Raw genomic sequence first — 15,179 nt, forward strand, 5'->3', positions numbered from 1 at the left:
TTTTATTACATACATTACATGCTGCTGCCTGAGCATCTAGCTTCTCATTTGCATGAATCTAGGGGCTGGCTGTGATCTTCCATGTCGCCAGGGGGAGCCAGTGGGCACTTCCTCTACTGCTGCGGCTTGTTCCCTCCAATGCACTCCAACTATAAAACCAGGTCACCACCATCTTTCTTGAAGTAGCTCGTATACATATCCTAGTGTCCCAGCTTTTATGACAGCCGTCTAAGGAGTGTGACCCTCAGATCACCTGGCTCTGATAGCCAATGGGGCTTGCATTCACAAGTCCTACATGACTACAAAAAAAAAACAGAGTGGTTTTTAATTATTTATTTATCTTTTTAAATTTCAGCCTCATTGAGGTATAATTGACATGTAAAATTGTAAGATATTTAAAGTGTATATTGTGGTGATTTGATATATGTATATATGAGAAAGGATTCTCATCTAGTTAATTAACACATTCATCACCTCATTTTTTACTGATTCATTCATTCATTTTAGCGAAAACAAAGTTCAATTTTTTTAGCAGATTTCAGTTCCACAATACATTATTGTCATCTATAGTCACCATGTTTTATATTAGACCCTCAAACCTTATTCATCTTACAGCTGAAAGTTTGTACCCTTTTAGCAACCTCTTTCCCTCACTACCTCTCTGTCCCTGACTAACAACTTTTCCATTCTCTGTCTCTATGAGTCTGACTTTTTTTTTTTAAGATACCACATATAAGTGATACTATGCAGTATTTGTCTTCTTTTGTCTTATTTCACTCAGCATAATACCATCGAGGTACATCCATGTTGTTGCAAATGGCAGTATTTTCTTCTTTCTCATCGCTGAATAAGGTTCCACTGTGTGTGTGTGTTTGTGTACGATAAATACATACACATTGCATCTTCTTTATCCATTCATTCATTGATGGACACTTAGGTTGTTTCCATATCTTGGGTATTATGAATAATGATGCCATGAACATGGGAGTGCAGATGTCTCTTTGAGATCTTCTCATTTTTTATGGATATATATGCAGTAGTGGGAATTCTGGGTCATATGGTAATCTATTTTTAATTTTTGAAGAAACCTCCGTACTGTTTTCCATATTGGCTGCACCAGATTATATTTCCACTCACACTGCACAAGTATACTCTTTTCTCCATATCCTCGCCAACACTTGCTATCTCTTGCATTTTTAATAATAGACATCATAGGAGGTGTAAGGTAATATCTCATTATAGTTTTAATTTGCATATATCTAATGACAGGTGATGTTGAACACTTTTTCACATATCTGTATATTCTCTTTGGAAAAGCTTGTTAATATCATTTTCCCATTTTATAATGGGGTGTTTGTTTTTTGGTTATTGAGTTATATAAATTTCTTTTATATTTTGGATGTTAACCCCTTTTGGATACGTGGTTTGCAAATATTCTCTCCATTTCATAGGTTGCCCTTTTGTTGATGATCTCCTTTGCTGTGCAGAAACATTTTAGTATTATGTAATCTGTCTTACTTACTTTTGCTTTTGTTGCCTTTGCTTTTGGTGTCAAATCCAAAAAATAATTTCCAAGGCCAATGTTACGTAGCTTACCCCTTTTATTTTCTTCTAGAAGTTTTAAGGTTTCAGTTCTTGAATGTACATTCAAGTCTTTAATCCATTTTGAGCTGATCTTTGTGCATGCTGTAAGATAGGAGTCCGATTTCGTTCTTTTCCATGTAGTTGTCCAGTTTTCTGAACACAATTTATTGAAGAGATTATCCTTTCCCCATTGCATTTTCTTGGCTCTTTTGTTGTAAATTAATTGACTATATATACGTGGGTTTATTTCTAGGCTCTCTATTCTATTCTATTGCTCTATGTGTTTGTTTTTATGACAGTCCTTACTGTCTTGATTAATATAGCTTCATAATATAGTTTGAAATTAGAAAGTGTGATGCCAGCTTTGTTTTTCTTTCTCAAGATTGCTTTTGGCTATTTGGAGTGTTTTGTGATTTCATACAAATTTAGGATTGTTTATTCTATTTCTGTGAAAAATATCATTGGCTTTCTGATAGGGGCTCTATTTAACCTGTAGATTGCTTTGGGGAGTATGATCATTTTAATAATATTAATTCTTTGAATCCATGAACACAAAATATCTTTCAATTTTTTTGTGTCTTCAAAAGAAGCCACTTTTAAATGTGACAAGGAGCACCCCACCTCCATACTGTGGTTATACACCCATACTCAGCATGGGAGAAGCAGACAAAAATGGTCATCTCCCAGTTTTTCCCTGAGAGAGGCTTAACTGCATGATTTCCAAGCTGCCGCCCGAGAATCTGGCTTCTAATTACCCTGTATCTGGGTGCTGATTGCAGTCATCCCCCTTGGGACACTAACAGGTCTTCACACACCCTCAAATACTGGGAGCCACTAAGAACAAAGACTGCAGCTTGGACAATCACAAAGGATTGAGAGACAACCCAAAGCTTGATCAATAAGGTGTATCTCCTACAAGAGACCAGTCTGTTAAGAACAGGAGAGGTGGCTGTCTTACCTTATGTTCAGAAACCAACTCAGAGAGTCATGGACAATGAAGAAATAGAGGAGTATGTTTCAAGCAAAAGAAAAAGATAAATCTGTAGAAACAGATCTTAATGAGAGAGAAGTGATTTACCCAATAGAGAGTTCATGCAAACAAGCCAAAGAAAGAAGAGGTAGCTATATTTATATCAAACAAAATAGACTTTAAGCCAAAGATGGCAACAAGGGACAAAGAAGGCCATTATATAATGATAAAGGGGACAATTCATCAAGATTATATAACAATTATAAATACTTATACACCAAATGTCAGAGTACCTAAATATACAAAGCAAATATTAACAAGATCTGGAGGGAGATATAGACAGCAATGCAGTAATCATAGGCAGTTCAATACCCCATTTTCAATAATAGTTTGAGAGAAAATAAGGAAACAATGGACTTAAACTGCACGATAGATCTAACAGGCATACACAGAACATTTATTCCAGCAGTGGCAGAATGCACATTCTTCACAATGCCCCTGGAGCATTTTCAGGGATAGATCATATGTTAGGCCACAAAACAATTATTAATAAATTTAAGAGGATTGAAATCATATTAAGCATCTTTTGCCACCACCAGTCATGTAAAACTAGAAATCAATTATGAGAAGAAAATGGAAAAATTCACAGATATGTAAAGATTAAATGACATGTGCCTTAACAACCAATGGATCAAAAGGAAATGAAAAGAATAAAAAAAATCTTGACACAAATAAAAGTGGAAACATCACATACGAAACTTATGAGATACAGCAGACCCAGTTGTAAGAGGGAAGCTGGTAGTGATTAATGCCTACCTTAAGAAAAGGGAAAGACCTTAGATAAGCAACCTAAATTACCCCTCAAAGAACTAAAATAAGAACAAACTAAATCCATTAGTAGAAGGAAGGAAATAATAAAGATCAAAGCAGAAATAAATGAAATAGAGAGTAAAAAGGTAATGGAGAAGATCAATGAAACTAAGTGTTGGTTTTTGAAAAGATAACAAAATTGCCAAACCTGAAAAGGTGGTCAGCATCACTAATCATCAGGCAAATGCAAATCAAAACCACAATGAGATGTACCTCCACCCCGTTAGGATGCCTGTTATCAAAATTAAAAATAAGAGTTAAATGCTGGCAAGGATGTGAAAAAGGAGATCCTTGTGCATCACGGGTGAGAATGTCAATTGGTGTAGCCACTAGAGAAAAGAGTTTAAAGGTTCCTCAATAAATTAAAAATAGAACTATCATATGGTCCAACATTCCCACTTCTATGTATATATCCAAAGGAAAGGAAATCATTATTTGAAGAGATACCTCTGCTCCCAGATTCATGACAGCGTTATTCACAACAGCCAAAGAATGAAAACAACCTGAGTGCTTGTGGACGAATGAATGGATAAAGGAAATGTTTTATATACACACACAAACACACACACACACGCACACACCTACCCCCCACAGATAACAGGATGTGCCTCCACCTCAGCATATGAACCTTTTCTGGCCACTGCAGAGCATCTGCTTCTCCTTGGCCTTTACCCTGTGTTGCACTTGCCATCCTGGACTCCCTGTCCTGTGTCCTTGGCGGGTGCCCTCCAAGAACCAGGAGGCAGTTCTCACTCAATGGGCAGTACTAACTGGGACGCCCTCCAGAGTTAGCAGCAAGGTCTCTGTGAGTCCCACCCATGACTTGCCAACAATGTTTATCCAACTGGAACTTTCTCCTTTCTGTGGCCCCCAACACTCAGTACTTACCCAGGATAGACATATATGTATAGTAGACTATTATTTAGCCTTAAAAAGAGAAAAATCCTGCCATTTGGGGCAAAATGGATAAAACTGGAAGGCATTATGCTAAGTGAAAAAAGTCAGACAGAAAAAAAAAACTGCCTGGTTTTACTTATATATACAATCCCTCAAAACGTAATTGAACATAACAGTAGAATGGATGTTAGCATGGGCCGGGGATAGGGGAAATCGGGAGTCTGGTAAAAGGATACAAACTTTAGGTTTTAAGATGAATAATTTATGAGGATATAATGTATAACATGGTGACACAGTTGACAAAAATATATTGTATAATTGAAATTTGCTAAGAGCAGAACTTTTGTGTTCTCACAGAAAAGGAACGTCAGTCAAATGTGTGACGTGATGGATATGGTAATTAAATCAATAGTGGGGATCCTTTCACAATGTACATGTACATCAAATCATCACATTGTACATTTTAAATATATTCCAATTTTGTCTGTCAATTATACCTCAATGAGGTTGGAAAAAAAAATCCTCATTTTATAGATGAGATAACTGATGTGTAGAAAGATAATTTTTCCAGAGTCACGCAACTAGGCCTTGACATACTTGGGAATCAAAGCATGCCTTTTTGTGCCAAAGCTTGCACATCTAACAACTGTGCTATTCCTAGCCAGATGGTCCAGTGGAGAGAGTAAATGGCCTTTCCAGCAATAAGCCATGGTGAACTACTGTGTTAGTTTCCTGTCATATAAAGTATGAGAATTCCGCCCGATGAGGTCAAAAGGCCTATCCTAATTCAACAGTTTTGACTATTACTCTTTTAAAGATAGTTCCACAAAATTATATCTTTTCTGACCCTCCCCTAACCTGCCAGCCTACATTTGCTGATTCACACATTGTAAACCAGTTGAAAATTTCCCATGACAGTCTGATCAGTTTAGGAAATCTCTCTCCTTTCATTGTTTATATCACATTTGATGAGGATATAAATTATGTTTGATATAGATTATAGCTATTGTATGTTTCTGAAACATAATCTACTTAAACAAAAAAATTAACTCCGAAGTAGGAATGCATTTGTTTTTGAGACCATATGTCCTTTAAAAGCAGTTGCTAAGGCTGATTGGACTGTTTCTCTTTGCAGTGCTTTGCACTGAAACGATGCTCAATAAATGTTTGTTGAATAAAATTAACATGAAAGGTGTTTTTAAGCACAGTTTGCATAAAGGTCTATGGATTCATATTGTAAGTACTGTAATTTATGGTGTTTCATCTTTTAAGCTCTGTTTCTCATAATTTTTTTGTTTGTTTATCTCAAAATTACCTTAGTTTGATTTATAAAAAGTCAGTGAAGGTTGCCTTGACTGTAATCCCTGATTCGGGACTTACATTTTAGGAACACACACACATAGATGTCTGAAATCCCATTTTCTTTAATCGTCTGCTGCAGTACCCACTAGACTCATTGCAGGTTTAGAAGTCATTAAGTGGGAGAAATCATGCCTTTTTTAGGGATTAAATAGTCCTAATGCTGCTGGTTTTTAAAATGCTCAGGAAATGAAATTCTAGGGAATTGCATTGATTGTATAGTAGGAAACCCATTTTGGAGGCATACTGGGGACAGACATTTATTATGCAGTTTTGTGGAGTCTGTGAGTGATACGCCTGAAAGGATGCTTTGAGACCACAAGAAGTGAGTCACTTCCTTAAAGTGCCAGTTATTTAGCAGCAGAGAAAAGCCTGGAAGAATTTAAACATCTTTATTCCCAGCTCACTTATCTTCTCAGTGTCCTGCATTCATAGGTTAATTCATTTACTCATTTTCTCATTTATTAAAAAACTATTTGCTGTGCATGCACCATATTCTGAGCACTTTGGTGGATGCCGGAGACACGTTAGTGAACTTAACAAACAGGGCTTCTGCCCCTGTAGAGTTCACAGTCCTTTCACTTTTCTTCAGTGAAAGAGTACCATTAAATTACTGAATTTAGTTTGGAAATACGTGTTTCCATAAAAAAAATTTTAGTTGAAAATTAAGAAATTATTTCTTTCTGTATTCCCATAAATTCTTGATGTCATTGATTAATGGGAATTTATAGAGCAAGTTCATTTTTCTCCCACTGTCTTTTTTTAAGATTGGTTAATTACACAATGATCCTTATGAAGTTTCTGAAAATTTAGTGGTGGGGCCAGAGAAGCATCTTAGAAAAATGGACGTGGGGTTACAGAGGGATTATACATATTTGTAAGTTTTCCTACAAAGCACAAAATCCTGAGTTAACGGTGTTAAGATACGGAGGGTCAGCCATCAGTCTCCAACTGAAGGTTTTTTCCTTTCAATACCAAATGTTGGGGATTGTGTGGGAATTTTTTTAAGAAAGCTGTTTCTTATTTAAATCTCAGTAATGTTGTAAGCAATTTTTAATGTTTACTTAATTTTTTATTGAAGTATAGTTGATTTACAATATTGTGTTTCTGGTGTACAGCAGAGTGATTCAGTTTTATATATATATATATATATATACACACACACACATACACATATACATACATGTACATATACATACATACGTATTCTGTTTGAATGGTTTATTACAGGATATTGAGTATAGTTCCTTGTTCTATACAAACACAAATGAACTTATTTACGAAACAGACACAGACTCACAGACATAGAAAACAAACTTATGGTTACCAAAGGGAAAGGGGGTGGGGGAGTGATAAATTAGGAGTTTGGGATTAGCAAATACAAACTACTATATATAAAATAGATAAACAATAAGGTCTTACTGTAAACAGTTTTTAAAAAGCCAACCATATATGCCCATGACCAAGTATTTCACTACTTCCTGACTCTTCCTTTACCAAGACTGGATATTTCGTTTCCTGCTTGTCTGTAATAGATATATCTAATAAATTCTCTCTCTCAAGAATGTTTAAATTATAACTGCTCTTCCTAAATATATTTGATTTTTAAAGTAATAGTAAAAGTTAAGCCACCCCCACCCCCACCCCCAAATTCTAAACTATGGAATTTCAGATTCTGGTAATTTTAGTATTGAATAAGTTTGAAGGGCAGGATAACCTTCAGATCACATCACCCATGAATAAAGTTGGTCTCTGTATGCAAATGTGTCTCTAAGTGGTGTATACCACTTTTGACAACTTCGTTTCATTGCACTGTATATAAGTATATAAGTTGCTTTTCACATTTTTAATATTGATTGTGGTTTAGTAGTTATTTAATAGACAAACAAAAATATGTGGCTATTTGGCATCATTTTCATCAGGATTTTGACATTTGAAAATATAAATACTCTGAATTTACTACATTGCATGATTTTAAAAAGAAACCATTAACCTCTGTATTATTCTATTATAACTGCAGTTAGGTTGGTTTTGGTAAATTGATATTTATTGGATAATCAGGAAACACTTTGCACATTAACTGGCCTTTGTTTAGCTAAAGGCAGTGATTTTCTAATTTAAACAGATCGGGAGAAGATGAATTATTTAATCCTTTTGGGTTCCTCTCCTCTTTCTGGGTTGTATGTTACATTTCCAGGGGCTTTCTTCTTTCTGCGTTAACATCTGTCCAATTTAATCCTGATTTATACAACCCCTAACAACAGGGAAAATATATGGCAAATATGAAAATTGCTTAGAGCAAGGCAAAAATAATTAAAGGTGGTCATTACTAATAAAATCAAAAGGAATTAAGTTTAGTTTTAGCTCAGAAAATTGAATGCTGAAAGTAGATTAATAGTACTATTCCATTAAGGGGTGTATGTGTACGTGTGTAAGTGAGAGGGGTTGTTCATGGTTTCCCAGTCTATTACAGACTGTGAAGACAGACTATTGCTAGAGCAAATTAAGTTAATCATCAAGAAGTATTCTAATCTTTGGCGGTTTTGAGGACTTCTTTAATTTCTAAGTTCTGCTGAATATCACCTTATGTGAGAATAATCTGGAGATAAAACAGGGTAGAGAATGAGCAACCAATAAGGAGAAAGGGAAAGTTCATAGACAGTCCTAACCTGTAGGTTTCACTAGAATTTGTAGCTAACCGAGATACTAATGCGTTGAAATCTCAGTCCACTGAGATTATAAATCTACTGAGATCATATATAAGTCAGGGAAGCTGACAGCCATCAAGGCACGTGTATATCAAGATATTTTGCATTTAAGCTGGTAAACACACTCCTTAATCACTATCTGGTTTTGCACACATGCTATAAAATAGGCATGATTATTTACTGGCTTACATTTTTATTACCCTAGTGCATTATTTTGCACAGCTGGCTTGAAATTTTCATTTTTATCTGTGCTCTGATTGGTTACCCGTACATACAACTTTTAAAATATTCACCTACTCTCTCTTCTCCCATCTTTTCTTCTTTATCCTCATCCATCCTCCAGTCACCTGTTCTGTGGTTGCCAAGTTCGAATATAGCAATAGAGTGTGCAGCTGCTACAATTGCTAGAAGTGGGTTAGGCAGACGGTTGATGAACAATGACCCGTCAGGGACCATAGTTAGTGGAAGGGGGAGGGGAGACAGGTATCAGGTTTCCTGATGGAGGGGAAATGTATCTGAATGGTAGTAATCGCTGTGAATCGAGCTCAGTCTTTCAGCACCAGCCACTCATACCTACACAGTCTCCTCCCTTGTCTTAGAACTGGCCCAGCAGTTAAATAGCTGTAAAGCCCTCTCTCCCTGTCTCATTTTCCCTGAGTTCCAACAGCAATAGTAGCAACAGCAGCTGTAGAAGCGGCAGCCAGAGATAGGCAGGGCTGTTGCTTGCAGCCGCCGCGCAGATTCCCTCCTCCTCGACACACACACACACACACACACACACCCCACACAGATTTTCAATATCAACGCGTCTTGATATGAATCAAGGACTCAACGAGATGAGAGAAGAGCATTAGTCATGGACAACAGGTATTTCGTCTCGGATAAATTCCTTTCGATGCTTATTGGTATGGATAATCAAATCATCATTCGTGATACCTAGCTGGAGTGGGAGACTGGAGGTGGCCGCAGTAGAGGAGGGGGAAGTGGGAGGAGTGAAGGGTGGGGAAGGGGACTGCCAAAGATGACTTTCAGGCTCCGGAAACCCACATCTTTCAGCCTCCGCTGTTTCTGAGTTGCAAATTGTCAGGAACTGGTGGACTGCAGGCAGCCCGCCGTTGTTGACTGGAAGTCGATTTCCATCTCTGAGACACTAGTTCGAATGGGCTGTGTGTTCTGGAAGGGGGTGGAAGTAGAGAGGAGGAGATGCTGGGAGCAGAGTTCTTGAAGCTCCACTCCTCTGGGGAAGCCGAGCTGTGAGGGAGCCTTCTTACTGAGCGGAGCGTGTGAATTGGAAAGGATCCTGAGAGCTGGCTAGTCCCAGTTCCTCTCCGGAAAAGCAGTCGCTCCGGCTTCAGAGATGTGCCCAGCCTTCGCCTGCATCACGCTGCAGTAAGTTAAACTCGACACGGTTGGCAATGTGAGTGGCTTCTGGGTATGTGATGCGGGGGAAGGGAGGCAGACAAGAAATGGCGAGGAAAGTTAGAAAAGCAGAGCTTTGAATTCTCCATGAGGTATTCAGCCGGTTTGTCCCCCTGACCCTTGTCCTAGCTATGCTGTAGTCAGGTTGCTCTCAGTTATGTACACACGGATACAGCTTGTTGGTTAGGTACGCAAAAAGTGCCCTTTTCACTGTGATTTTTGGCAACAAAACTGGTAAATACGTTCTAGATTTAATGACCACAGTGGGATCCTGAAAGTTACTAATGGATAGCAGCTTGCCTTTTCAACAGAAAATTTGTGAAGAATCAGGCTTAGATTTTCTAGTGCCCAGTTAATTGTTACAAGTTTTATTCCAGACTTACCCCTAACCTGTAAAATAAAGAATTAAACAAAACAAAAGTCTTTGATTGACTTTAGTAAAGAAAATAAAACGTGAAGTGGGTCTCTAGATAACTGCTAGGCAACAGCCTAGAGGACACTGATGATACGATAAACATTCAAATACTCTCTAGTGGGTGGGACTGTACAGGATTCCCCCAATTTCTTACTACTGCAATAATCCCCTCCAATTGCTAAACGGTGCCTTCCTTGTGATATGTGATTTCAAAGTGGTTTTTTCATATAAATGGCTTTATACTTGGAACCAAGCAGAATTGTGTCCACTGGCAAAAAAAAAAAAAAAAGCTTGAAAAACTTTTAAAGAACGACTTCTGAGTACTTAAGTTGCAGATAACCAACTTTTAAAAGGAGGTAAAAACAGGTCAGCAAGGGCCAGCCCATTGAAAAGCAAATGGCCAAATGAATGTGAATGCAGGCAGAATACTAAAGCTCTTTTTAAGAAGGGAAACCAGAAATAATGAATCTAAAATGGTTGGGGTATTTCTAGCCAGGTCCTCTTTTATAAATGACTAGATTTTTATAATGGAGGAAAAAAAAAAAAAAGGGAATCTCAAGCAGAAAGGATAGGTCACACAAAAATACTAGACTTAGCTACAGGATCCTTGAAAAAATTACTGTATTAGCTATAGTTTTCTCCAAGAAATATTAGTGGAAAAACAGAGCTTATGTAAAAGAGAATCCAGGATTTTAAGCTGAACACTTTTATATGCTACCATAAATTCCATAGGATAAAGGGGTATGTCAGCTTTTGAAATAACTACTGTGAAATGTGAAGTAATTCTGAACTTCTCCATCATTTGAAAAGAGAAAACTAAAGGTCCACCTTCTCCAATTATCTCAGTTTTAAATTGTGTTACTCTTTCTCTTATCCACCTAATCTTTATAATTTTATTTAAAGTAAAACATACTCTGAAGGTAATTTGAACTACTTTGCCTACTCACCTCGGGAATCTCTAGATATAATATTTGTGTTCTTATTGAAATACCCAATTTGTTAGAGATAACCAATTCAGCACATACATAATTGCTTGGTGCAAAAACTCTGCATATGACTTTGTAAATCACTGACTCAGGTATAATTCAAGAGATATATTTATTATGATAGTGCATGCATAATGGTGGTTAAAAATTTTAGACAGTAAAAGAAAAGAAAAAAAAAGAAAAGGTAACATCTATGAATATGTTTGGACAGAGTTTGCAAGCAGTTCTCTGAGACACTAGGACAAATCATTACCCAGACCTAAAGAGAAGAAAAATCAGGCTGAGACCCTGGTTGCAGTCGATGAGAATGTAGATTGAGTAAGAATCTGTCAGAATTTCTTTACAGATGAAACTTAGGTAGGAGGCATTGAGTTTGGGGAATACCTTTGCTTTGCATTTTGGTTGTCCTTCTGGTAAACAAAGCTCATATGCCATCTGAGGAGAAGCTTTTCAATACTATGTTTGAAATAAAGCAGTTGTCTTAAGATTTCAACCATTGGTAAGGTTTGCTGGAATGACATCTGAACTGGAAAAGTATCCTATGACTCATGCTTTTCCTTGTACACTTGAAAGAAGGAAGAGTTGTGGCCAGACAAGCCAGACAAAGATCAGCTGGTCCCTCAACCTAATTCTGCCTGCTAGTAATGACTGTGAGCTTGATACATAGGCTTCAAATGACATTTTAAGAATATCCTTTCCTGGACACTTCTCTTCCTGGCCAACCTCAGGAATAGAATTGTACTTATGTATGCATGAGATTGTTGAGCATTAGTCTCTTTAAGAGTAATACCTTTAGCTTAGGAGCAACCATCTGGCGGAAGCTCTAGACAAGCTATTGAAGGAGCCTCTTCCTCCTGGCCCTCTCCTGTCTATGGCTTTTCCTTTCTCTTGTAAAACACCAACACAACATCAGACCTCAAGTAAGAATCCCATGCACTAGTTCACCTTTAGGTATTCACCGTGAAATAGGTTCAGCTCCTCGATAGCTCCTTGGGTTATCTGCACGTATGACTTTCTCATCACACAGTGCGTGAGTAGTTCCTAGTTACTGGGAGTGCACCAATGGCGGGCCCTGTGTTAAGCGCTCTGTTTCTTTGTTGTTTAATCGAAATGTATTTGATTTACTGTATTATGTTAGCTTCAGGTGTACAACATAGTGATTCAATATTTTTATGATTATACTGCATTTCAAGTTATAAAATATTGGCTCTATTTCCTGTGCTGTATATTACTTTTTTTGTATCTTATTTATTTTATATCTAGTAGTTTATACCTCTTAATCCCCTTCCCCTATCGTGCCCCTCCCTAGGTTAAGCACTCTGAATGTCTCCTTATTTATGGAATAAAAGCTGTAGGAGGGAGATGACATTCTCTGCCATCTGTAAGAAACTCAGTCCCAGAGGGTGTGAGCTAATTGCCTAAAGCAACATATTTAGTAAATAGTGGACTAGGATTAGCGTCCAGGAGTGATTTTCTCTAACTCTTTATCGCTTTGCTAGTTTGCCTTATTAAAATGGTACTCTGTTACGGATCATGTGAAATGAGCTTACTGTTGTGCAGGTGAGTGGGTTGAGACTGCTTGAGAAACCATGTTACTCAGGAGAGATCTCCAGCTCCACTGATACCCAAGATTGGATCTACCTAAACTGGAACCTAAATCGACCCCAGATCCAAACTTGGCATACTTTACAATTCCAGTATCAGTGTTGTGCTCTGGCTTCACGAACTGTGGAAATGAAGCTGGGGACATCTTTGCCAGGCGGAAAGATGATGGAGTTAAGGGGATCAGGTGGTGGCAGGCTGGTATGAGAACTTGTCTAGATTCTTTGCTCTGAGAGATCCCGTGAAATGAATTCTCTGGGCTGTGTGTGAGGTAGGGATCTTTAAAATCACAAATAAAGCAGAGGCTCAAAATATATCCTTAAGTAGTTATAAGGTCTGATTACAAAACTTAGAGTGGGCTTGTCTTCAGATAATCTCCTTTATGTGTGTGTGTGTGTGTGTGTGTGTGTGTATGTAAGATTAAAAATGATGATTCAAAGGAAAGTGGGGAGAAAGGCCAGATGATGACTGAAGAGGTAAAACAGTGCTTGGAAATATCACTGGTTCTTGCATAAGCACTTTCTGAAAATTAGCCAGGAAATGAAAGGCCATCTTTAACTGGTGAGGATAAAAACAAAACTGTTCATTTAGGTAAAATTTGAAGTGTTAAGGAGACTAATGTGATTACTGTCACTTACCTTCTTATCATAGAAGACAAATACTAACAAGGGATAAAAAGAAAATGTTATGGGCACAAAGCCAAACAGTATTTTAAGATTGGTCTTTCTCAGCATGCTAAATTTAAACATTCTTCTGAAATTCTTTTTGAAGTATTTTCTGAGTCAACAATTTGAAATGGAGAACTTGCCTTTTAACAGGAAGTCTATATTGCATTGTAAGTTTGAAACACAATGTCCTTGACTCAGTTATTTTTGATTGGCAATATGCCAGCCACTACAGATACAAAGCACAAAAGCTGTCATCTTCAAAATCAAAGTACAGAGGTGAATGCTGCGTAAGGAGAGTTGATGCTACTGAACTGTTGTCATGTATCTACGTGGTGATGGAGCTTTGCAGATACATTCACGTTGTCAGCCCTGATTCTTTTGCCCATCTCTTGTCATTTGTGACACTGCAGGTTGAGGTTAGGGATAGAGTTCGTTTCAACGGTTGATTTTTTTTTTATTTTTAATTTTTAATTTTTATTTTTTTTAATTGAAGTGTGGTCAGTTATAATGTGTCAATTTCCGGTGTACAGCACAGTGTTCCCAGTCATGCATATACACACATATATTTGTTTTCATATTCTTCCTCATTAAAGATTATTACAAGGTATTGAATGTAGTTCCCTGTGCTATTCAGAAGGAATTTTTAAAATCTATTTTTATATATAGTGGTTAACCTTTGCAAATCTCAGACTCCCAAGGGTTGATTTTTTGAAGATGGTGCCTTGGCTCTCTTCCCCTCATAGTTTAAAAATGATGACATATTTTATTGTGTGCTTACTACATGCCAGTTGCTTGTATAAGCATCTGGCACATTTAATCTTGGAATTACCCTTCAGGGATAATCCTATTACCATCTTCATTTCCATTTTATAAAAAAAAAAAATTGAGGCACGAGAGGATTAAGTGACTGACCACAGTTCAGGATGCATGGAATTGCGCTGGGTGTGAGCCAGTCTGGCTCTCGAGCCCATGCTGTTAACCAGAAGTCTCCAGGTCTGCTCTTCACTATCCCTAGCTCGTTATAACCCTCCGCCGTGCATGCTGTTTGTCCATCTCTTCTGTCTTTGCTCATGCCTGTCTCTGTCTCTGTTTTCTCTCTTGACATCCAGATTGCTCTACCCTCAACTGTGAATGCTTAAGCTGATGATGCATTTGCATCCCTTAACCTTCTACTCTAGTGTCATGACCACTGGCCCAAGCACCTTTCTCTCTGCATCCATTGAAACGTGTGCTTGACTGTAATATCAGGTATGCTACAGAGAGCTGACATAATCTTATCTACACTGAGGAAGGAAATCAGGCCTTATTTATCTCTGGGACTTCAGTGCTGAGCATAGTAGTGACTTAACACATTATTGGAGCTCAATACACACTTCTTTATGAACTGAATTCAAAGCTCTTACTCAATTCCCTAAAGAAATAAGTAGTTCCACTTTCACAGTCTTTACCCCCCAGAAGACTAGAGAATACTCTTTCAAATACGAGTTACAAGATCTGAGCCACACAGTAAGTTTTAATAAGTTGAACTCATGGTAAGTGTTAAATTACTCAAAAGACATTTACTACCCTCTCTGGTATTGAGTATTTAGAATATATAAGGTAATGTTTTGGAATAGGACAGATGGCATACTTATTTCCAGGTCACAGTATTGAAAATTTTAATGATGCCTAATTTCTGATACTATTGTACCTTTAAGGGGG

General features: G+C 37.5%; 1 protein-coding gene across 1 annotated transcript in view; it reads left to right on the top strand.

Annotated features, from left to right (window-relative positions):
• The first annotated feature begins 9,233 nt into the window (after positions 1-9,233).
• Positions 9,234-15,179, top strand: part of DGKB (diacylglycerol kinase beta) — a 586,586-nt gene continuing 580,640 nt past the window's right edge. Inside the window, exon 1 of the mRNA XM_072964909.1 lies at positions 9,234-9,255. The gene's annotated coding sequence lies outside the window, so the exon portion shown is untranslated. The remainder of the gene's footprint in view (positions 9,256-15,179) is intronic.

The sequence above is a fragment of the Vicugna pacos genome, chromosome 7 (assembly GCF_048564905.1).
Source record: "Vicugna pacos chromosome 7, VicPac4, whole genome shotgun sequence".
Taxonomy (NCBI): Eukaryota; Metazoa; Chordata; class Mammalia; order Artiodactyla; family Camelidae; genus Vicugna; species Vicugna pacos.